Here is a 15,738-nt window from a genome sequence, read left to right as displayed (position 1 = left end):
ATAAATGCGATCATATGTAGTATATATCATATATTTATCCACGAACCGTTCAAAAAAATCTCAAGTGAGCCTACCTTAAGAGAGTGACAGTTACTCCCGCATTTTGGCTACTCAAAGTGCCATCAGACGCGCAGCAACGCGAGTGTGCGCTAAGTGCGAGAGCTGGCGTATTTACCCGCCGTGTCCGCTAGAGGGAGGTAATTCCCCGTTACGACCTCCGGGAAGATCACCGGGACGCGGAGAACGCTTTGCCGGGGCTCTGGAAGCCTCGGGCGGCTTAGAAAGTGAGGAGGAAAGCAGCCGGGGAACCGGCTGGAGGTGCTCTGGAAGTTCAGCGGGCCGCGCAAAACGTTTAGCCGGGGCTCTGGAAGCCTCGGGCGGCTTATTAAGTGAGGAGGAAAGCAGCCGTGGAACCGGCTGGAGGTGCTCTGGAAGCTCAGCGGGCCGCGTAAAACGCTTAGCCGGAGTGCTGGAAGCCTCCTCGGGCGTCAAGAATGAGGAGGAAAGCACCCGTGGAACCGGCTGGAGGTGCTCCGGAAGCTCAGCGGGCCGCGTAAAACGCTTAGCCGGGGCTCTGGAAGCCTCGTTCGGCTTAAACAGTGAGGATGGGAGCACCCGGAGATCCGGCTGGAGGTGCTGTGGAAGCTCAGCGGGCCGCGTAAAACGCTTAGCCGGTGCTCTGGAAGCTCAGCGGGCCGCGTAAAACGTTTAGCCGGGGTGCTGGAAGCCTGGGTCGACTTATAGAGTGAGGAGGAAAGCAGCCGGAGAACCGGCTGGAAGTGCTGTGGAGGCTCGGCGGGCCGCGTTAAAATGCTTAACCGGGGCTCTGGAAGCCTCGTTCGGCTGGGAGAGTGAGGAGGAAAGCACCATGAGGACCGGCTGGAGGTCTTCTGGAAGCACAGCGGGCCGTGGAGAACGCTTAGAAGTGCTGGAAGTCGAGTAAGGCTCAGCCATCTCGTCCAAGGTGCTTATAAAGTGCATGTCCGCTCGGCTGGAGGTATTTCCGGCCACCCGGCGCGTGTGCACGGCCTCTGGGTGGCTCCGGGCCGGCTAGAATTCCGGACCGCGATCGCTAACTCGCGGGACCCTAAATGGCCCGCGGACCAGCCGGCGGGACGTCGGTGACCACCCATCCGCCTCGCGGTGGTCCCCGGCCGGCTAGAATTCCGGACCGCGATCGCTAATTCGCGGGACCCTAAATGGCCCGCGGACCAGCCGGCGGGACCTCGGTGACCACCCATCCGCCTCGCGGTGGTCCCTGGCCGGCTAGAATTCCGGACCGCGATCGCAAACTCGCGGGACCCTAAATGGCCCGCGGACCAGCCGGCGGGACCTCGGTGACCACCCATCCGCCTCGCGGTGGTCCCTGGCCGGCTAGAATTCCGGACCGCGATCGGTAATTCGCGGGACCCTAAATGGCCCGCGGACCATCCGGCGGGACCTCGGTGACCACCCATCCGCCTCGCGGTGGTCCCTGGCCGGCTAGAATTCCGGACCGCGATCGCTAATTCGCGGGACCCTAAATGGCCCGCGGACCAGCCGGCGGGACCTCGGTGAAGACCCATCCGCCTCGCGGTGGTCCCCGGCCGGGTAGAATTCCGGACCGCGATCGGTACCTCGCGGGACCCTAAATGGCCCGCGGACCAGCCGGCGGGACCTCGGTGAAGACCCATCCGCCTCGCGGTGGTCCCCGGCCGGGTAGAATTCCGGACCGCGATCGGTACCTCGCGGGACCCTAAATGGCCCGCGGACCAGCCGGCGGGACCTCGGTGAAGACCCATCCGCCTCGCGGTGGTCCCGGCCGGCTAGAATTCCGGGCCGCGATCGGTAACTCGCGGGACCCTAAATGGCCCGCGGACCAGCCGGCGGGACCTCGGTGAAGACCCATCCGCCTCGCGGTGGTCCCCGGCCGGCTAGAATTCCGGACCGCGATCGGTAACTCGCGGGACCCTAAATGGCCCGCGGACCAGCCGGCGGGACCTCGGTGACCACCCATCCGCCTTGCGGTGGTCCCTGGCCGGCTAGAATTCCGGACCGCGATCGGTAACTCGCGGGACCCTAAATGGCCCGCGGACCAGCCGGCGGGACCTCGGTGACCACCCATCCGCCTTCGCTGGTTCCCAAGTCGGCTAGAATTCCGGACCGCGATCGCTAACTCGCGGGACCCTAAATGGCCCGCGGACCAGCCGGCGGGACCCACTTGACTTCCTATCCGCCTTCGCTGGTTCCCAAGTCGGCTAGAATTCCGGGCCGCGACCGGTAACTCGCGGGACCCTAAATGGCCCGCGGACCAGCCGGCGGGACCTCGGTGACCACCCATCCGCCTTCGCTGGTTCCCAAGTCGGCTAGAATTCCGGACCGCGATCGCTAACTCGCGGGACCGCAATTGGCCCGCGGACCAGCCGGCGGGACCCACTTGACTTCCCATCCGCCTTCGCTGGTTCCCAAGTCGGCTAGAATTCCGGACCGCGATCGCTAACTCGCGGGACCCTAAATGGCCCGCGGACCAGCCAGCGGGACCCGCTTGACTTCCTATCCGCCTTCGCTGGTTCCCAAGTCGGCTAGAATTCCGGACCGCGATCGCTAACTCGCGGGACCGCAATTGGCCCGCGGACCAGCCGGCGGGACCCGCTCCACTTCCTATCCGCCTTCGCTGGTTCCCAAGTCGGCTAGAATTCCGGACCGCGATCGCTAACTCGCGGGACCCTAAATGGCCCGCGGACCAGCCAGCGGGACCCGCTTGACTTCCTATCCGCCTTCGCTGGTTCCCAAGTCGGCTAGAATTCCGGACCGCGATCGCTAACTCGCGGGACCGCAATTGGCCCGCGGACCAGCCGGCGGGACCCGCTCCACTTCCTATCCGCATTCGCTGGTTCCCAAGTCGGCCACAAATTACGATTATTCGGCCTCTCGCTCTGGAAGTGCCATCGGCACTTGCTCGGAAAAGTGTCCGCCTCTTCTGGTTCCCTAGGTCGGCCGCCAAAAGCGAAAAATCGGCCTCTACCCCGTTTGGGTACCAGGGGTAGGGTGCAGTACCAACTTTGGTCTTCAGGTGCGCCAGAGCGCGATGGTTGGTCCCACTAGTCAGCGTACTCATCGACGGTTTACTCCCCTTTCGCAAAATATAGTGGGCACGTATGTGCAGGACTGTTTATTTTTATTTTGAAAAATTTTCTAAGTGCCAGCGGACGCTGGCACACGACGTGTCCGAGCCACGATGGTGCCCAGGCCGGACAGCGACGGCGAAAAAGCCGATTCTGGAAGTTTCGAATATGCCAACGGCAAAAGCGGCGCGATGTGTCCGCCTCGGCTGGTTCTCCGGTCGGCCAGAAAAAGTGAAAATTCGGCCTCTCGCTCTGGAGGTCCGACGAACTTTGGCGAATATTTTCTAAGTGCCAACGGGTGTTACACCGTAATGTGTCCGACGCGGCTGGTTCCTCCGGTCGGCCAGAAAAAGTGAAAATTCGGCCTCTTGCTCTGGAGGTCCGACGAACTTTGGCGAATATTTTCTAAGTGCCAACGGGTGTTACACCGTAATGTGTCCGACTCGGCTGGTTCCTCCGGTCGGCCCGAACGAGCGAAAATTCGGCCTCTTCGCCTGGAAGTCCGGCCGACTTGGGCGAATATTTTCTAAGTGCCAACGGGTGTTCGGCCGTAATGTGTCCGACTCGGCTGGTTCCCCGAGTCGGCCCGAAGGAGCGAAAATTCGGCCTCTTCGCCTGGAGGTCCAACGAACTTTGGCGAATATTTTCTAAGTGCCAACGGGTGTTACACCGTAATGTGTCCGACTCGGCTGGTTCCTCCGGTCGGCCCGAACGAGCGAAAATTCGGCCTCTTGCTCTGGAAGATCTGCCAACTTGAGCGAATATTTTCTAAGTGCCAACGGGTGTTCGGCCGTAACGTGTCCGACTCGGCTGGTTCCCCGAGTCGGCCCGAACGAGTGAAAATTCGGCCTCTTGCTCTGGAGTCCTGCCAACTTGAGCGAATATTTTCAAAGTGCCAACGGCTGTTCGGCCGTAACGTGTCCGACTCGGCTGGTTCCCCGAGTCGGCCCGAACGAGTGAAAATTCGGCCTCTTGCTCTGGAAGTCCTGCCAACTTGAGCGAATATTTTCAAAGTGCCAACGGCTGTTCGGCCGTAACGTGTCCGACTCGGCTGGTTCCCCGAGTCGGCCCGAACGAGCGAAAATTCGGCCTCTTGCTCTGGAAGTCCTGCCAACTTGAGCGAATATTTTCTAAGTGCCATCGGGTCTTGCCCGGAAAAGTGTCCGACTCGGCTGGTTCCCCGAGTCGGCCCGAACGAGCGAAAATTCGGCCTCTCGCTCTGGAAGTCCCGCCAACTGAGCGAATATTTTCTAAGTGCCATCGGGTCTTGCCCGGAAAAGTGTCCGACTCGGCTGGTTCCCCGAGTCGGCCCGAACGATGCGAAAATTCGGCCTCTTGCTCTGGAAGTCCTGCCAACTTGAGCGAATATTTTCTAAGTGCCATCGGGGCTTGCCCGGAAAAGTGTCCGACTCGGCTGGTTCCCCGAGTCGGCCCGAACGAGCGAAAATTCGGCCTCTTGCTCTGGAAGTCCGACGAACTTTGGCGAATATTTTCTAAGTGCCAACGGGTGTTCGGCCGTAACGTGTCCGACTCGGCTGGTTCCCCGAGTCGGCCCGAACGAGTGAAAATTCGGCCTCTTGCTCTGGAAGTCCTGCCAACTTGAGCGAATATTTTCTAAGTGCCATCGGGTCTTGCCCGGAAAAGTGTCCGACTCGGCTGGTTCCCCGAGTCGGCCCGAACGAGCGAAAATTCGGCCTCTTCGCCTGGAAGTCCTGCCAACTTGAGCGAATATTTTCTAAGTGCCATCGGGTCTTGCCGGAAAAGTGTCCGACTCGGCTGGTTCCCCGAGTCGGCCCGAACGAGCGAAAATTCGGCCTCTTGCTCTGGAAGTCCTGCCAACTTGAGCGAATATTTTCTAAGTGCCATCGGGTCTTGCCCGGAAAAGTGTCCGACTCGGCTGGTTCCCCGAGTCGGCCCGAACGAGCGAAAATTCGGCCTCTTGCTCTGGAAGTCCTGCCAACTTGAGCGAATATTTTCTAAGTGCCATCGGGGCTTGCCCGGAAAAGTGTCCGACTCGGCTGGTTCCCCGAGTCGGCCCGAACGAGCGAAAATTCGGCCTCTTGCTCTGGAAGTCCGACGAACTTTGGCGAATATTTTCTAAGTGCCAACGGGTGTTCGGCCGTAACGTGTCCGACTCGGCTGGTTCCCCGAGTCGGCCCGAACGAGTGAAAATTCGGCCTCTTGCTCTGGAAGTCCTGCCAACTTGAGCGAATATTTTCTAAGTGCCATCGGGTCTTGCCCGGAAAAGTGTCCGACTCGGCTGGTTCCCCGAGTCGGCCCGAACGAGCGAAAATTCGGCCTCTTGCTCTGGAAGTCCTGCCAACTTGAGCGAATATTTTCTAAGTGCCATCGGGTCTTGCCCGGAAAAGTGTCCGACTCGGCTGGTTCCCCGAGTCGGCCCGAACGAGCGAAAATTCGGCCTCTTGCTCTGGAAGTCCTGCCAACTTGAGCGAATATTTTCTAAGTGCCATCGGCTCTTGCCCGGAAAAGTGTCCGACCCGTCCGGTTCCTAGTTCGGCCACATAATGTGAAAATTCGGCCTCTTGCTCTGGAAGTCCTGCCAACTTGAGCGAATATTTTCTAAGTGCCATCGGGTCTTGCCCGGAAAAGTGTCCGACTCGGCTGGTTCCCCGAGTCGGCCCGAACGAGCGAAAATTCGGCCTCTTGCTCTGGAAGTCCTGCCAACTTGAGCGAATATTTTCTAAGTGCCATCGGGTCTTGCCCGGAAAAGTGTCCGACTCGGCTGGTTCCCCGAGTCGGCCACGGAATGTGAAAATTCGGCCTCTTGCTCTGGAAGTCCTGCCAACTTGAGCGAATATTTTCTAAGTGCCATCGGGTCTTGCCCGGAAAAGTGTCCGACTCGCTGGTTCCCCGAGTCGGCCCGAACGAGCGAAAATTCGGCCTCTTGCTCTGGAAGTCCTGCCAACTTGAGCGAATATTTTCTAAGTGCCATCGGGTCTTGCCCGGAAAAGTGTCCGACTCGGCCGGTTCCCTAGTTCGGCCACATAATGTGAAAATTCGGCCTCTTGCTCTGGAAGTCCTGCCAACTTGAGCGAATATTTTCTAAGTGCCATCGGGTCTTGCCCGGAAAAGTGTCCGACTCGGCTGGTTCCCCGAGTCGGCCCGAACGAGCGAAAATTCGGCCTCTTGCTCTGGAAGTCCTGCCAACTTGAGCGAATATTTTCTAAGTGCCATCGGGTCTTGCCCGGAAAAGTGTCCGACTCGGCTGGTTCCCCGAGTCGGCCCGAACGAGCGAAAATTCGGCCTCTTGCTCTGGAAGTCCTGCCAACTTGAGCGAATATTTTCTAAGTGCCATCGGGTCTTGCCCGGAAAAGTGTCCGACTCGGCTGGTTCCCTAGTTCGGCCACATAATGTGAAAATTCGGCCTCTTGCTCTGGAAGTCCTGCCAACTTGAGCGAATATTTTCTAAGTGCCATCGGGTCTTGCCCGGAAAAGTGTCCGACTCGGCTGGTTCCCCGAGTCGTCCCGAACGAGCGAAAATTCGGCCTCTCGCTCTGGAAGTCCTGCCAACTTGAGCGAATATTTTCTAAGTGCCATCGGGTCTTGCCCGGAAAAGTGTCCGACTCGGCTGGTTCCCCGAGTCGGCCCGAACGAGCGAAAATTCGGCCTCTTCGCCTGGAAGTCCTGCCAACTTGAGCGAATATTTTCTAAGTGCCATCGGGTCTTGCCCGGAAAAGTGTCCGACTCGGCTGGTTCCCCGAGTCGGCCCGAACGAGCGAAAATTCGGCCTCTTGCTCTGGAAGTCCTGCCAACTTGAGCGAATATTTTCTAAGTGCCATCGGGTCTTGCCCGGAAAAGTGTCCGACTCGGCTGGTTCCCCGAGTCGTCCCGAACGAGCGAAAATTCGGCCTCTCGCTCTGGAAGTCCTGCCAACTTGAGCGAATATTTTCTAAGTGCCATCGGGTCTTGCCCGGAAAAGTGTCCGACTCGGCTGGTTCCCCGAGTCGGCCCGAACGAGCGAAAATTCGGCCTCTTCGCCTGGAAGTCCTGCCAACTTGAGCGAATATTTTCTAAGTGCCATCGGGTCTTGCCCGGAAAAGTGTCCGACTCGGCTGGTTCCCCGAGTCGGCCCGAACGAGCGAAAATTCGGCCTCTTGCTCTGGAAGTCCTGCCAACTTGAGCGAATATTTTCTAAGTGCCATCGGGTCTTGCCCGGAAAAGTGTCCGACTCGGCTGGTTCCCCGAGTCGGCCCGAACGAGCGAAAATTCGGCCTCTTGCTCTGGAAGTCCTGCCAACTTGAGCGAATATTTTCTAAGTGCCATCGGGTCTTGCCCGGAAAAGTGTCCGACTCGGCTGGTTCCCCGAGTCGGCCCGAACGAGCGAAAATTCGGCCTCTTGCTCTGGAAGTCCTGCCAACTTGAGCGAATATTTTCTAAGTGCCATCGGCTCTTGCCCGGAAAAGTGTCCGACCCGTCCGGTTCCCTAGTTCGGCCACATAATGTGAAAATTCGGCCTCTTGCTCTGGAAGTCCTGCCAACTTGAGCGAATATTTTCTAAGTGCCATCGGGTCTTGCCCGGAAAAGTGTCCGACTCGTCTGGTTCCCCGAGTCGGCCCGAACGAGCGAAAATTCGGCCTCTTGCTCTGGAAGTCCTGCCAACTTGAGCGAATATTTTCTAAGTGCCATCGGGTCTTGCCCGGAAAAGTGTCCGACTCGGCTGGTTCCCTAGTTCGGCCACATAATGTGAAAATTCGGCCTCTTGCTCTGGAAGTCCTGCCAACTTGAGCGAATATTTTCTAAGTGCCATCGGGTCTTGCCCGGAAAAGTGTCCGACTCGGCTGGTTCCCCGAGTCGGCCCGAACGAGCGAAAATTCGGCCTCTTGCTCTGGAAGTCCTGCCAACTTGAGCGAATATTTTCTAAGTGCCATCGGGTCTTGCCCGGAAAAGTGTCCGACTCGGCTGGTTCCCCGAGTCGGCCAGAAAAAGTGAAAATTCAGCCTCTTCGCCTGGAAGTCCTGCCAACTTGAGCGAATATTTTCTAAGTGCCATCGGGTCTTGCCCGGAAAAGTGTCCGACTCGGCTGGTTCCCCGAGTCGGCCCGAACGAGCGAAAATTCGGCCTCTTGCTCTGGAAGTCCTGCCAACTTGAGCGAATATTTTCTAAGTGCCATCGGGTCTTGCCCGGAAAAGTGTCCGACTCGGCTGGTTCCCCGAGTCGGCCAGAAAAAGTGAAAATTCAGCCTCTTCGCCTGGAAGTCCTGCCAACTTGAGCGAATATTTTCTAAGTGCCATCGGGTCTTGCCCGGAAAAGTGTCCGACTCGGCTGGTTCCCCGAGTCGGCCAGAACGAGCGAAAATTCGGCCTCTTGCTCTGGAAGTCCTGCCAACTTGAGCGAATATTTTCTAAGTGCCATCGGGTCTCTCCCGGAAAAGTGTCCGCCTCGTCCGGTTCCCTAGTTCGGCCACGGAATGTGAAAATTCGGCCTCTTGCTCTGGAAGTCCTGCCAACTTGAGCGAATATTTTCTAAGTGCCATCGGGTCTTGCCCGGAAAAGTGTCCGACTCGGCTGGTTCCCTAGTTCGGCCACATAATGTGAAAATTCGGCCTCTTGCTCTGGAAGTCCTGCCAACTTGAGCGAATATTTTCTAAGTGCCATCGGGTCTTGCCCGGAAAAGTGTCCGACTCGGCTGGTTCCCCGAGTCGGCCAGAAAAAGTGAAATTCGGCCTCTTCGCCTGGAAGTCCTGCCAACTTGAGCGAATATTTTCTAAGTGCCATCGGGTCTTGCCCGGAAAAGTGTCCGACTCGGCTGGTTCCCCGAGTCGGCCAGAAAAAGTGAAAATTCGGCCTCTTGCTCTGGAAGTCCTGCCAACTTGAGCGAATATTTTCTAAGTGCCATCGGGTCTCTCCCGGAAAAGTGTCCGACTCGTTCGTCCGGTTCCCTAGTTCGGCCACATAATGTGAAAATTCGGCCTCTTGCTCTGGAAGTCCTGCCAACTTGAGCGAATATTTTCTAAGTGCCATCGGGTCTCTCCCGGAAAAGTGTCCGACTCGGCCGGTTCCCTAGTTCGGCCACATAATGTGAAAATTCGGCCTCTTGCTCTGGAAGTCCTGCCAACTTGAGCGAATATTTTCTAAGTGCCATCGGGTCTCTCCCGGAAAAGTGTCCGCCTCGTCCGGTTCCCTAGTTCGGCCACATAATGTGAAAATTCGGCCTCTTGCTCTGGAAGTCCGACGAACTTTGGCGAATATTTTCTAAGTGCCATCGGGTCTCTCCCGGAAAAGTGTCCGCCTCGTCCGGTTCCCTAGTTCGGCCACGGAATGTAATAATTCGGCCTCTCTGAGGTACCAGGGGAACGCATTTAGGTACCAGGGGTAGTCGCTGAGGTACCAGGGGTATGCATTTAGGTACCAGGGGAGACCACTACGGTCTGTTGGTCCCCCTAGTTAGTGTACTCATCGGTTTACTCCCCTTTCGCAAAATATAGTCGGCACGTATGTGCAGGACTGTTTATTTTTATTTTGAAAAATGTTCTAAGTGCCAACGGAAGCTGGCACACGAACTGTCCGAGCCACGATGGTGCCCAGGCCGGACAGCGACGGCGAAAAAGCCGATGTGTGTTTGATGGAAGTTTCGAATATTTTCAAAGTGCCAACGGCACTTGCGGGGTGATGTGTCCGCCTCGTCTGGTTCCCCAGGTCGGCCAGAAAAAGTGAAAATTCGGCCTCTTCTCCTGGAAGTCCGGCCAAGTTTGGCGAATATTTTCTAAGTGCCAACGGCACTTGCGGGGTGATGTGTCCGCCTCGTCTGGTTCCCCAGGTCGGCCAGAACAAGTGAAAATTCGGCCTCTTCTCCTGGAAGTCTGGCCAAGTTTGGCGAATATTTTCAAAGTGCCAACGGCACTTGCGGGGTGATGTGTCCGCCTCGTCTGGTTCCCCAGGTCGGCCAGAACAAGTGAAAATTCGGCCTCTTCTCCTGGAAGTCTGGCCAAGTTTGGCGAATATTTTCAAAGTGCCAACGTCACTTGCGGGGTGATGTGTCCGCCTCGTCTGGTTCCCCAGGTCGGCCAGAACAAGTGAAAATTCGGCCTCTTCTCCTGGAAGTCTGGCCAAGTTTGGCGAATATTTTCTAAGTGCCAACGACTCAACAGCCGTAAAGTGTCCGCCTCGGCTGGTTCCCCATAACGGCCAGAACAAGTGAAAATTCGGCCTCTTCTCCTGGAAGTCTGGCCAAGTTTGGCGAATATTTTCTAAGTGCCAACGACTCAACCAGCGTAAAGTGTCCGCCTCGGCTGGTTCCCCATAACGGCCAGAACAAGTGAAAATTCGGCCTCTTCTCCTGGAAGTCTGGCCAAGTTTGGCGAATATTTTCTAAGTGCCAACGACTCAACCAGCCTAAAGTGTCCGCCTCGGCTGGTTCCCCAGGTCGGGTACCACAAGTGAAAATTCGGCCTCTTCTCCTGGAAGTCTGGCCAAGTTTGGCGAATATTTTCTGAGTGCCAACGACTCAACCAGCCTAAAGTGTCCGCCTCGGCTGGTTCCCCATAACGGCCACCAAAAGTGAAAATTCGGCCTCTTCTCCTGGAAGTCAAGCCAAGTTTGGCAAATATTTTCTAAGTGCCAACGACTCAACCAGCGCAAAGTGTCCGCCTCGGCTGGTTCCCCATAACGGCCATGAAAAGTGAAAATTCGGCCTCTTCTCCTGGAAGTCAAGCCAAGTTTGGCAAATATTTTCTAAGTGCCAACGACTCAACCAGCGTAAAGTGTCCGCCTCGGCTGGTTCCCCAGGTCGGCCACCAAAAGTGAAAATTCGGCCTCTTCTCCTGGAAGTCTTGCCAAGTTTGGCGAATATTTTCTAAGTGCCAACGACTCAACCAGCGTAAAGTGTCCGCCTCGGCTGGTTCCCCAGGTCGGCCACCAAAAGTGAAAATTCGGCCTCTTCTCCTGGAAGTCAAGCCAAGTTTGGCAAATATTTTCTAAGTGCCAACGACTCAACCAGCGTAAAGTGTCCGCCTCGGCTGGTTCCCCAGGTCGGTCACCAAAAGTGAAAATTCGGCCTCTTCTCCTGGAAGTCTGGCCAAGTTTGGCGAATATTTTCTGAGTGCCAACGACTCAACCAGCCTAAAGTGTCCGCCTCGGCTGGTTCCCCATAACGGCCACCAAAAGTGAAAATTCGGCCTCTTCTCCTGGAAGTCAAGCCAAGTTTGGCAAATATTTTCTAAGTGCCAACGACTCAACCAGCGCAAAGTGTCCGCCTCGGCTGGTTCCCCATAACGGCCATGAAAAGTGAAAATTCGGCCTCTTCTCCTGGAAGTCAAGCCAAGTTTGGCAAATATTTTCTAAGTGCCAACGACTCAACCAGCGTAAAGTGTCCGCCTCGGCTGGTTCCCCAGGTCGGCCACCAAAAGTGAAAATTCGGCCTCTTCTCCTGGAAGTCTTGCCAAGTTTGGCGAATATTTTCTAAGTGCCAACGACTCAACCAGCGTAAAGTGTCCGCCTCGGCTGGTTCCCCAGGTCGGCCACCAAAAGTGAAAATTCGGCCTCTTCTCCTGGAAGTCAAGCCAAGTTTGGCAAATATTTTCTAAGTGCCAACGACTCAACCAGCGTAAAGTGTCCGCCTCGGCTGGTTCCCCAGGTCGGTCACCAAAAGTGAAAATTCGGCCTCTTCTCCTGGAAGTCAAGCCAAGTTTGGCAGATATTTTCTAAGTGCCAACGACTCAACCAGCGTAAAGTGTCCGCCTCGGCTGGTTCCCCAGGTCGGCCACCAAAAGTGAAAATTCGGCCTCTTCTCCTGGAAGTCAAGCCAAGTTTGGCAAATATTTTCTAAGTGCCAACGACTCAACCAGCGTAAAGTGTCCGCCTCGGCTGGTTCCCCATAACGGCCACCAAAAGTGAAAATTCGGCCTCTTCTCCTGGAAGTCAAGCCATGTTTGGCAAATATTTTCTAAGTGCCAACGGCTCTTGAGCCGAAAAGTGTCCGCCTCGGCTGGTTCCCCATAACGGCCACCAAAAGTGAAAATTCGGCCTCTTCTCCTGGAAGTCAAGCCAAGTTTGGCAAATATTTTCTAAGTGCCAACGGCTCTTGAGCCGAAAAGTGTCCGCCTCGGCTGGTTCCCCAGGTCGGCCACCAAAAGTGAAAATTCGGCCTCTTCTCCTGGAAGTCAAGCCAAGTTTGGCAAATATTTTCTAAGTGCCAACGGCTCTTGAGCCGAAAAGTGTCCGCCTCGGCTGGTTCCCGCGGTCGGCCTTCAAAAGCGAAAATTCGGCCTCTTCCCCTGGTAGCCCTGCCAACTTGTGCGAATTTTTTCTAAGTGCCAACGGCTCTTGAGCCGAAAAGTGTCCGCCTCGGCTGGTTCCCTCGGTCGGCCCCAAAAAGCGAAAATTCGGCCTCTCCCTCTTTAGGTACCAGGGGCTGGGGTACCAGGGGGAGGGTGCAGTACCAACTTTGGTCTTCAGGTGCGCCAGAGTACGCTAAATGGTCCCCCTAGTCAGCGTACTCATCAACGATTTACCCCCCTTTCGCAAAATATAGTCAGAACGAGCATGGGGGGCGCATAATTTACCCCACAAAATGAAAGGGCCCGGTGCCGAGCGCTTGGTCATGGCCGCCAGCAGCGCCCCTTGCTCGGTGGGAACACAACACGCAGGGTTGCACAGCACCCTGGAAGGCACAAAGAGAGTGAAAAATTTTCTAAGTGTCACTCTTGACGAAAAATGTCTAAGTGCCTCTCTTGACGAAAAATTTCTAAGTGCCACGCTTGACGAAAAATGTCTAAGTGCCACAGCGCTCGAAAATTTCCTAAGTGCGAGCACGGCTGTGAAATATTCAAAGTACAAGGAACGCTGGCAGAATCTCTCGACGGCCGTCTGCTCCCGGCGGCCGCCGTGAAGTCTCCCCTCCCGGGGACGGCTGTCTGCTCCCGGCAGCCGTCCTTAACCCCCTCCCCACACGTTGGACGAACACCAGCCGAGGGCGAAAGGCTCGCGGTGTGGAAGGATCGTGGCCACGGCTAATCTAGCGATGCCCGCGTTGGACGGTCACACCGCACGACAGAGCGGGGCCTGCATCCGGCGCGAGGCGGCCTTCAGGCACGTGGCTCGAGACGACCTCACCCGCCCTAGCCCGGAGCGGAAAGACTTTGAAATTTTCAAAGTCCAAGGAACACTGGCAGAATGGGAGGACCGGCCGCCTCCTTAAACACAGGCCGGAGAGATGGAGCGGGATCAGCGGCCCGCGCGTTGAGCGAACACCGGCCGAGGGCGAAAGGCTCGCGGTGTGGAAGGATCGTGGCCACGGCTAATCTAGCGATGCCCGCGTCGGACGGTCACACCGCACGACAGAGCGGGGCCTGCATCCGGCGCGAGGCGGCCTTCAGGCACGTGGTTCGAGACGACCTCACCCGCCCTAGCCCGGAGCGGAAAGACTTTGAAATAGTCAAAGTCCAAGGAACACTGGCAGAATCTCTCGACGGCCGTCTGCTCCCGGCGGCCGCCGTGAAGTCTCCCCTCCCGGGGACGGCTGTCTGCTCCCGGCAGCCGTCCATAACCCCCTCCCCACACGTTGGTTGAACATCAGCCGAGGGCGAAAGGCTCGCGGTGTGGAAGGATCGTGGCCACGGCTAATCTAGCGATGCCCGCGTTGGACGGTCACACCGCACGACAGAGCGGGGCCTGCATCCGGCGCGAGGCGGCCTTCAGGCACGTGGTTCGAGACGACCTCACCCGCCCTAGCCCGGAGCGGAAAGACTTTTCAAAGTCCAAGGAACACTGGCAGAATGGGAGGACCGGCCGCCTCCTTAAACACAGGCCGGAGCGACCGAGCGGGATCAGCGGCCCGCGCGCAGGGTCTTTGAAATGTACAAAGTCCTAGGGACAATGGCAGAATCGCTCGACGGCCGTCTGCTCCCGGCGGCCGCGGTGAAGGGACTGTACACCCCACCCGGGGACGGCTGTCTGCTCCCGGCAGCCGTCCTTCCCCCCCACCCCACACGTTGACCGACACCGGCCGAGGGCGAAAGGCTCGCGGTGTGGAAGGATCGTGGCCACGGCTAATCTAGCGATGCCCGCGTTGGACGGTCACACCGCACGACAGAGCGGGGCCTGCATCCGGCGCGAGGCGGCCTTCAGGCACGTGGTTCGAGACGACCTCACCCGCCCTAGCCCGGAGCGAAAAGACTTTGAAATATTCAAAGTCCAAGGAACACTGGCAGAATGGGAGGACCGGCCGCCTCCTTAAACACAGGCCGGAGCGACCGAGCGGGATCAGCGGCCCGCGCGGAGGGTCTTTAAAATGTACAAAGTCCTAGGAACAATGGCAGAATCGCTCGACGGCCGTCTGCTCCCGGCGGCCGCGGTGGAAGGACTGTACACCCCACCCGGGGACGGCTGTCTGCTCCCGGCAGCCGTCCTTCCCCCCCACCCACACGTTGACCGACACCGGCCGAGGGCGAAAGGCTCGCGGTGTGGAAGGATCGTGGCCACGGCTAATCTAGCGATGCCCGCGTTGGACGGTCACACCGCACGACAGAGCGGGGCCGCATCTGGCGCGAGGCGGCCTTCAGGCACGTGGTTCGAGACGACCTCACCCGCCCTAGCCCGGAGCGGAAAGACTTTGAAATTTTCAAAGTCCAAGGAACACTGGCAGAATGGGAGGACCGGCCGCCTCCTTAAACACAGGCCGGGCGAAAAATATGCGAATGTTGGGCGGAAAGACTTTGAAATATTCAAAGTCCAAGGAACACTGGCAGAATGGGAGGACCGGCCGCCTCCTTAAACACAGGCCGGGCGAAAAATATGCGAATGTTGGGTCTCATCCAAGAAAGGGAGTTACCGGCCGCCTCCTTAAACACAGGCCGGGCGAAAAATATGCGAATGGTCCATCCAAGGAAGGAGGAGCGGCCGCCTCCTTAAACACAGGCCGGAGAGATGGAGCGGGATCAGCGGCCCGCGAACTGAGCGGCCGAGGGCGAAAGGCTCGCGGTGTGGAAGGATCGTGGCCACGGCTAATCTAGCGATGCCCGCGTTGGACGGTCACACCGCACGACAGAGCGGGGCCTGCATCCGGCGCGAGGCGGCCTTCAGGCACGTGGTTCGAGACGACTTCACCCGCCCTAGCCCGGAGCTGAAACTCTGCGAATGTTAACATCCAAGGATGGAGGCAACGGCCGTCTCGTTAAGCTGAGGCCGGAGGAAAGTCTGCGGATTCGGGGCATCCAAGGCAGATGGAGGTGCCGGCCGCCTCGGTAAACAGAGGCCGGACCGACCGACATGCGACCATGACCCGCCTTGGTAGGGCCCCCACCGGCCCCGGCTAGCGCCGGCGTTGGGTGGACGGTTCCTCCCCACTTGCGGGTCGCCCTCTAGCGCTACGGCCGCCGCGCGAGCGCGCGCTCCGACGCCGCCCCCGCAGGCCTAGCGCGAGCCGTACGGCAGCGAGACCGAGACGCCCCGATTCCACGCACGCACCTAGCGGCCATCAACGGAGGCCGAGCGCGCGATCCGACTCGCGGCACGCCACGTGGGCGTCCGCCGGCCGCGCCGGTCTACCGCGAAAGATGTTTCTCAAACCCTCGCCTAACCTAGGGACGGCTATCTCGGGAAGCCGCCCCCGCATCTGCACCTATCCGCTAAGCCCTCCCGACCACCGCGAAGCGGGAGGACGTCTATCGTGGCCGCCG

The sequence above is a fragment of the Syngnathus floridae genome, unplaced genomic scaffold, assembly GCF_059516105.1.
Source record: "Syngnathus floridae isolate MCC-2025c unplaced genomic scaffold, RoL_Sflo_1.0 HiC_scaffold_191, whole genome shotgun sequence".
Taxonomy (NCBI): domain Eukaryota; kingdom Metazoa; phylum Chordata; class Actinopteri; order Syngnathiformes; family Syngnathidae; genus Syngnathus; species Syngnathus floridae.
This window is presented reverse-complemented; position numbering follows the sequence as displayed.